Source organism: Opisthorchis viverrini (genome assembly GCF_000715545.1).
Source record: "Opisthorchis viverrini unplaced genomic scaffold opera_v5_41, whole genome shotgun sequence".
Taxonomy (NCBI): Eukaryota; Metazoa; Platyhelminthes; class Trematoda; order Opisthorchiida; family Opisthorchiidae; genus Opisthorchis; species Opisthorchis viverrini.
This window is the reverse complement of record NW_008751697.1, coordinates 1,994,049-2,003,522: the sequence shown is the minus strand read 5'-3', so window position 1 is coordinate 2,003,522 and position 9,474 is coordinate 1,994,049.

Sequence of the window (9,474 nt, the reverse complement as noted above, 5' to 3'; positions counted from 1 at the left end):
AGGCCTGAGGACTGGGGAAGTGGTGCGTCGGGTGTTAAAAACGGCCCTCCACCTGTGAAACCATACCCTGGGGTTGCATGGATTGTAGTCTGGTAAACGTATACTAATCGCATTCTTGACTAAAGCCGCTGAATCCAAGTGTGCCTCCATGATTACCGGGCAAAAGAAGTAAAATTACGACTATTTGAAAGGAAAAGTTTTCAAAAAAAATATCTAGAAATACTCGGGCTCACCAAATTTGTAGTGGTCTGGCTACCCAATAAGTCAGTTTACCAGGAGTGTGTGGCAAAGAAATCGTGCTTCCACTCCTGACCTGTTGTGACCAAGCTTGCGCGCGTCTAGAGGACGATCCTCAGATTGATAAACAGGATCGGGGCTTTCGCCCGAGCATTTCGAGACAGGCTCATTATTATCGTTCGGCGGATTCTGCCCAAATGAAGGACACAAACGAAAAAGGTTTTAGAGCTGCTCTTTAAATCCTCAGCTTCAGCCGGAGAACTCTACTAAAGTGGATTTCAACTGGGTACTGGATACAGCGTGAATAACCGTCAGAGCAGGGTGTGGTGTTTTGTACTTTTATTTTACTTCCATTATAACACTACGTATTTCACCAGTTGGCTAACCGGATTTTTGAATACGAAAAACTACAAAAACGCGCGCTTGTATTCTGTAAAATAGTACAAGACCACTAGCACCAGGCGACTAGTGCGAGGAGGGCCGCAGACAGTCGTTGCCGTCACTGACTGGCCGGGGTTTTTAAAGGGGGGTTGGAAGCCGGCTTGAGGGAACGAGGTGGTTGATGCTTGCGTGCTTTTGGGCCATAATATTGGGGATATCAGCACCAAGAGGGACCGGCACGGGACAACGATCTGGATCGTGAACGTGGTCGATGCCTGTTGATCTCTACCCGTTGTAGGCGATCGGTCAAAGCATCAAACTTGGCTTGTAGGTGCGAGATAGTGGCAAGAAGCGGATCGGAATCTGTAGTAGTGGGCGCAGGGCGGGAGACGAAGTTTATGGGGTTACTGGGGTAAGTTTCGTGGATCTTATCCGCCATTTGGGCCAACTGTCCCATGCTGTGGTCATCAACGAAAGTGCTGATGACGTGGGACATGGAGTGCGGAAGTTTGTCGAGCCATAGTTGGGCCATGATTTCCACCGCTAGTTTACGGCCGCAGAGGAGACTGCGCATATGGTGAAGCAGTTGTGATGGCGATCTGTCGACAGTGGTGAATAGATCCCGTAGAATTTTTTTCCGACTTTCCTGTCCTACTAATGACGGCCGCTCGAAGGGCGTCATACGGATTTTCCTTGGGAATATCTTCCACTTCTGTTGTTACATCACAAGGAAGATGCTGGACAACATAGGAAAATCGCGTTGCCTGAGGAGTGATGCGTCGGGTGGTAAAAATGGCCTCCACCTGGTGAAACCATACCCTGGGGTTGCATGGATTGTAGTCTGGTAAACGTATACTAATCGCATTCTTGACTAAAGCCGCTGAATCAAAGTGTGCCTCCATAATTACCGGGCAAAAGAAACAAAAATACGATGGCTTAAACGGAAATCTTCCAAAAAATATCCAGAAATACTCGGGTTCAGCAAATCTGTACGGTCCACTACAAAGGCTATTCATCCCACCAACTATTCGAGTTGAGAAAAACTGTTTCATGATAAAATTGTGCACTCTGATCTTGAAAACCTTCTTACTGTCATCGCCGTGTGCTGATTAGGGCAACAGTGAAAAACTCGTTGACAACATTTCTCAGGTTTCCTCTGAGACAACAATACTTCAGGAGAAAGCTCAAGCACCCCGAGACGTGTTTCACAATCCACGGGTCTAAGACCGGTAATCATTTTTGTAGAGGCTCCCCGGACACGCTCAGTGATGGTTTTAGTTTACGTTGCTCAAGGGACCTACTTATGTCTGGAAATTCTGCACGGTGGAAGTTCCGAATCCGTGTCTGAGTTTCGGATTTCTGTTTCGGTAGCAGATTAAATCAAACGTCAGCACACAGTGGTCACTATGTCCTAGTGATTAACGCTTGACCAGCGAAGGTTCTCGCGTTAGAGATAACCAAATCAAGTAGGGGCGGTGGTTGGCCTGCTCGGCACCTGGTGATGTCTGGTGTTTTGTATCTTACTTTTGCCTCCATTACAACATTACGTATTTTGCCAATTACATAAATAATTTCCGTATGAATACGAAAAACTACAAAAATGCACACTTGTACAATTTCACGCAATACACACGTAGTCATGTGCTTCGAATATCTCTTTTGATTTCACTCGCGCTTACTCCGGTCATTCGCGAGTTTCATGTGCTAGCTCCGGTATCAAAACGCTTCAGACTAACCTAAGAATCACTTATATATGGGAACTGTTCAGAAGATGACCCCTGGAAAACCATGGTTGAATCATCGTTTATTCGTTGATCTGGGCCAACGACGGACCATTTCAGAGAGAACAATTCCTCGTGAGTCTGTTCCATCCGATCTCATTATTATGCACTAAAACTAGCGCTATCGTTTTTATTTCTTTGCCACACCCTCCTCTTAATATATCTTTTTTCGTAGCCAGACCACTACGGTTGTGAAAATGTGTTCAGTCCACTTGTTCTGTTAATCAGCGTCGATACAGTGTGTCTACTATAAAAATTGTGCAAAGGATTCCCATCCAGGAGGTTTTCGGAGCGTTTAAATCACCTACCAGCAAGGGATATGTGGAGTGGTAGCTGGAGGAACGTTGCTCAAGGATTTGTGTGAAGCACTGATTATCTTCTGGCGAACTAGAGGAGCAATGGTAGGACATGCCTTGAAGAAGATAGACGCGCACCACGTAGCGGAATTTTAATCCACGATGCATGACAAAGAGGTGCAGGAGGTTTCAGAAAAGACAACCTGGGTGGGCGAAGCCACGTATGCGTAGAAAGCAATCCAAAGTGTTCTCCTGCGTTCCTTGTCAGCTCGGAAATTGAAGTAACCATCTGTTGAGATCTCTGCGTCGTGACATCTAATGTGAGCTGTCTCTGTAAGTACGATTATGGACGGGTGTTCAAGGCACGCTTGCCGTTTACTGTCACGGAATTTGTCAAAAAGAATAAAACAGTTTATGGATAACCTCTTCAGCACCAATCTTGCCACATCCAAAGGCGTGGAGCTGGGAGATGTATTGCCAGATAGGTTAGCAGATTTATTAGTTGTTTAAGGCTCCAAAGTGGCTCGTGAGGCGTAATTGTCTGTTTCCTCTCTCGGTTCTTCCAATAACCGTCTTTCGCTTGCAGGAGGGAACCCCAAGGGTTCGGTATGCACGATAATTTTGCCTCTGGAGTAGCTATTCCCCTCGTTGAAATGTTCGATGGCCTCCCATCGCAGCCCATGCAACACCAACCTTAGGAGGCCTGCATTTGTTGTTGTTCAAGGTTTTGCAATAGACATGCGTCCATTTGGTTTATTAGGCTCCTTCGAGCGGTTTGACCTGTAAGGTTCCCTTATCAAGTCGGTTATGTGTTATGGCACCCCCAAAAGGGGTGTTCCCAAAGGTGGTACTCCAAAGAGGCTCGTTTTCGCAGAGGACACCACATTATATCTAGCCAGGAACTTTTTGATAATGCGAGGTTTTCCGCGGCCAATTCCTTTGCCTTCCACTTGTGTTATTGCGGACTCTCAGAGTGTCCGAGATTAGCGTGACCAGCTCGATGGGGCTTTGGATATAGTGGTCTTGATGCGGGATGTTGTGTATATGGCTCTGGCTGTGACTTTTGTTTCGGAGATACGTTATGGCCCACCATGTCTCTATGCAGCATGCTCCGATTATGGGACTGCGACCTGTTATCTGTAGCTCGCCTGGCAAATCTGTCATTTCAGACCCGGCTTGGGTCACGCACACCACGTACAATTTGGTTAGGTACACAGTGTGACCAGTGTTTTCAACGTTCTAAATCCCACACCCGACCCTCAAGACGCTGCTGCCATACCCCTTCTTCCAGTCTCTCCTTCAACTATCGGATAGTGGTGGAACAAGCTAATTGTACTTCAATATCGTATGTTAGCAAACACAACCCTTGGTCGCTAGTCTGCTAAGTATAAATTCATCCTTATCCTATCTCACATAATCACTAATTGTTGTGAACCTTATCGCGGTGGACATCAAGTTTCTCTTTCCATGTATAATAGTGCACATCATCCCGTTTGATGTCTCCTCAAACTCACCATGCATTACTTTTCTCGTCTTCTCCCGTCATTTTCACAAGCTTCAAACTTTGACAATACTCGGTTTGGACGACATGGTCAGCTGTTATCCACTCCACCTAGCCTGTGATCTACATCTTCAGCATCCGCAAGCAGACCAAAAACTTGCGATCCCTTATCGGCTTCGTTCAACCTTGTTTCCTTGGCCAGCCTGAAAAGAATCCCAGCCTAATGACCTTAAATGTAACGTCCCTTGCAGAGCTGTCCGAAAACTGGTATGTCAGGTCAATGATTGCACGGAACTGCCATGCCCAGTTTCGTAGCTCACTCGCGACTATTCCCTCTCTACCTTCGACCGTACCCTCTCGCCCGCTCGTTCCATTACCTGCAAATACGAACGAGCTCCCCACCTGACCCCAGCTGCCTCCATGACATGTTCATTCAAATCTGCTAAACCTTTTGTTTGAATTGAACCATTTATGTGGGTCTTTGCTCCCCGCAAAATTCAACAGCTCCCTTATCGCGTTCAACCTTGTTTCCTTGGCCAGCCTGAAAAGAATCCTAGCCTAATGACCTTAAATGTAACGTCCCTTGCAGAGCTGTCCGAAAACTGGTATGTCAGGTCAATGATTGCACGGAACTGCCATGCCCAGTTTCGTAGCTCACTCGCGACTATTCCCTCTCTACCTTCGACCGTACCCTCTCGCCCGCTCGTTCCATTACCTGCAAATACGAACGAGCTCCCCACCTGACCCCAGCTGCCTCCCTCCATTGATCTGCTAAACCTTTTGTTTGAATTGAACCATTTATGTGGGTCTTTGCTCCCCGCAAAATTCAACAGCTTTCTACAAGGTTAATGTTCCGGTCCGTCTGTTGCCATCATTCCACCCTTCCAAGGAACAACAATAACCGACTCCCCAACAGCTACATCAGTGAATCTCTGCAGATTCACCGTGTATCATTTCTGAGATTCCTGTCACCACTTATCCGCTTTGTTAATCCCTCCAGTTCATCATCCACATTTACGCTCTTTGTGACATTGGCCATGAGCCAAAAAGTCTAAGGACACGAGACCTTATCGGTAGTTTCAAGTTTTAGTTCAGTATGACCGGCAGGATGAGGCCAACTCTGTCGCTCTACCGGATAGATATTCTGGTTCCTAATTTATCACCTTCCTCATTTACACCTTTCTTGTCATGTCTGAGCCAGGAAGACTCTTGTTTTGTCCTCCCTCGCTTTGTCTTTTTGCCCGCCACCTTCAAATCCTAGCGATCCTATCTTGCACGATAATCTCTTTAAAAACGCATAATAACTGTGCTTCCATGTGCATGCGAAATCGGTGATGACCACGCTTATATTGGATAATGCTCACCGCCTATGACGTTGTCCCTTTCCATTAGCTCCTTGTGCTTACAAGCCCCGCCAGTCGTGCTCTTATTCTGACTGTAACATTATGATCATGCCCAACGTTATGCCACCCGCAATTCGGGAATAAACATTATCATCAGTATCTCGGACCGTGGATCAAATGATGGCTACCGAGGGTTGATTTTGCATGATGTTACCACTATACGTTAAGAGAACTGAAGCGCGTGAGCTGCCAGTGTCTGACCAGGCAGCCCCTACGTCACGCACGATTCGACCGGCCTTCAAACCAGCTCCAACTGTAGCGGCCGCGAAATCTTCAGAAAGCAGTTTTTCGGTGAATACACTGCCGCCTTCAGTTGCCTGTATACCAACGGCCTTGTGGGGCTGCCCGAGGGTTGACGCTTATCGCTCAAATGGAAGCGTAAGAAACTGAGGGCGATATATTTGGTGAGGAGGCCAGCTCAGCACTTTAACACCACTGAACGCCGTTGAGAACTTAAATTTCCTGGTCATCTTGGGGTTCCCACCACGTGTATTACGAATGGCGCACTCGCCATTTACCTGGTGACCTTCCAATCAGATTCTCTTAAAAACCACAATGGAGCCGACACCTGTGTCAACTTGTCGGGTAGCCGGTGTACCATTGGCAAATTTCCCCAAAAAATTTAATATACGGTGAATGAAGCGGCCGCATCCGTTGAGTGTCCTCTTCTGTAAGGCACATATTCTTTGGGGTTCCTGGCGTGTCTACAACATTTCTCTTTTTGACCTCTTTGATTGCAGCTGCTGCGCCTGGGGTTGCAATATGTCCATTTGAGCTCACAAGCCTAAATACTCGACTTAGAATAAGCTGGTGACATCGTTTTGTCGAATTTTGTTTTGAAAGATCCCAATCTCTCCCGGAAGATCAAATTCACCCTGCAGCACATACAGAATTGGGAAACATTGCCTTGAAGAACAATTTGTTACTACTACAAACCGACATGTCTCTTCAGTCTCTCAACATAGGGTAAAACTACCCAGCAGGCTGCCCCCTTCAAATACATTAGTTCTCTCAATTTACACGACGAACGTTATAAGGAAAAAATGTAGCTGCATACAAAAAGCGTCCCACAACATTCCATACCTTCAAACTCCGTCTTTTGGAAAAGAGGGTAGGCCAGTTTACACCCAAATATCCGGGTGTTTTTCACAGCTATCCGACCATATATATTTGACAAGCACAGGCAAGACATCCCCGAAAGATGAACGTTTTTGACAACTGAAGTGACAGATTGTGATTCAGAAAAGGAGTCCAGTGCAGTGGTCTTCAGACGCTGTCGTGATGAAGCCAGGGCGGAAAAGGATGTATCTGCAGGGAGAAAATCTGCAATATTTCATCGGTTTGGCTGCCCGAGTCTCCATTTCTAGCCAAGTTCATTCAGAATTTTATCTAGCTATCGGGACTGCAAAAATGGGGTTCTGGCATTTTGCCCTGAGCCCGGTTCACAGAATTACTCGCACATCAGTCGCTGGATTGTATGGTCTTGTGACTTCAAGAATGATCACAAAGCGAAAAACCTGCCCTAGAAAACCCAAAACACTTGCTAAATTCTATTTGAGTAGACAGGAAACTTACCCTAGGGCTATGATCTGGCCCTGAGTTGGTTCTCGTAGTAGCCTTCGGGACTGAACATAACACTTGTTTTCTTAGCGTTTCAAGGCTAATCAGTAAACTGTGTACTGTACGCTGCGATTATCTGGAGACCTAAGCTGCTTTGTTCAGGTTCGTATGAGCACTAATAAAATCCGGTAAGTTTATCCTTACGACATTGAGGGGCTCATGGTTAGGGAACCGGAGGCCTCAACAAATAACAGCGGATTTAAGTTTTCACAACACTAATGCGTCGGCAGCGCTAACACTCAATTACAGCCTAGCAATATGGCCAGCCTATTTGGAAGATATCTATAACCTTTGTTTGGAACATGAACGGTCCGAAAAACAATTCTTGGCGATATCTCAAGTTCAGTTAAGTCAAAATAGTTCGGTTTTTGTCGAGGTTCATTCCAGTCCAACATGCCACGGGACGTAAGATAACTTTGCATATGGATCAGGCTACTACGGCTGCACACGTCGTACGCTGTGAAAAAGGTGAATGCGAGGCCTATCTGGAGCCTGGTTGAGGCGTCGTGAATGAGGAAGCACTGGATACTGAAGTCAGCATGTCTAATAAGTCGAAAGTGAAACCAGTTTGAAAATGATCATTTTGAGGTCGGGTGACCCTGGGTGTTTGAAATATCATCCGAAAATTCAAACTAAAAGCTGTGAATGGTGGACCAGCCAGCCACATTTGCAAAAACGACAAATTCCACATAGGAAATGCTGTATATTCCGCTAGAAAACGAACTTGATGATTTTCGCAAAAGCGGTAATTCCTTGCTCAGAATCATTTGGATGAGCGTGCTGCTGAAAGAAGCATATGATCATTGTGATGGAATTGGTTAAAGTGGTGTACGGTACTAGCTGAACACACGTCGGAGGCAGTAGAAATCTTGGGCTGAGACAGTGCGAAAATATAATGAATATGTATTGGGCCAGAACGATAAGGGGTGAGGTGCTTGGAAGTGAAAAGAAAGAAATGGGAATGCACTTGCTAAGTTACTGCAAAAAAGGGCCGGGGACCCGACTAGAGTTGGGGGTCGCGGTATCACGCAGTTATTCGGGGATATTCAATAAACGAATGAATCTGTCAGAGCAGTTAAGTGCAGTGAGATCAACCCTACATAGCCGATCGCCAATCGATCATGCCCACTCTTTTGTTCGTCAGTCTTCATGTGAACTCACCCATAGAAGCAGTGCTGCTGCCTTCTCTTGAAAAAGGACGGGAAAAGAAAGGTCGACCCTAAAATCCGCACATCCCGATCACAAAACGGCTGAACGTGACATCAGTGCATTTTCAAATACGATCGAAATACTTTTCAAACCAAAGAGTCTGGTACTGCCAAAAATGCATCCGCTGAGCGCAGCCGCACCAGGAATGGGACACTAATACCTTACACTCTATGCCCTCAGATTAGACCAGCACCTACAGTCCAGAAGATCGAACTGTTTCACGGATTCACTGATTCACGGATTGAAGACCAGCACAGTCCAGAAGATCGAACTGTTTCACGGATTCACTGATTCACGGATTGATACACAGGATTGAAGCTTTTGCCCAAGATTCCTTCCCGGTTCAGCGGCTGCCGTCCACCTGAAAAACACAAGCAAAAAGGGTGTAGCACTGCTTCTTAAGTTCTCAGCGCGAGACAACATGCTTGCCAGCTCGAGGACACGTATAAATAAGGGTTAATTGGTGATGTGAACAGGGTTCTAGAAATAGCGTAGACAATCGTCGGGGAAAGTTCATTGCACACAGTTACTACCCGAAATAAGAAAAATTTTTGCCTAATAAAAGTGTGCGTTCTGAAACTAAAAATCTTCTCACCATGTCCTCGCCGTGTGTTTTCTGCATCAACCGTTCAAAACCTGTTGGCCAAGCACTGTTTCAACACGGTGGCGTTTTGTACATTTATTTTAGTTACATTATAACACTACGTAGTTCATCAATTGCATAATCGTTTTTTGTTTGAATACGAAAAACTACGAAAACGCGCACTTGTACAGTTTCACAGAATACAGCCGTGGTCACGTGCTTCGACTCTCTCTTCTGATTTCGCTCGCGCTTGTAGCGGTCATTCGCGAGTCTCATGTACTAACTCTGGTACCGAAACATTTCAGACCATCTTCAGAATCTATTACATGTGGGAACTGTTCAGAAGAAGACCTCCGGACCAACATAATTGGATTATTGTTTATTCGCTGGCCTGGGCCAACGACGAACTATTTTAAAGAGAACAGTTATTAGTGAGTCTGTTCCTTCTGACCTCTTTATTTTT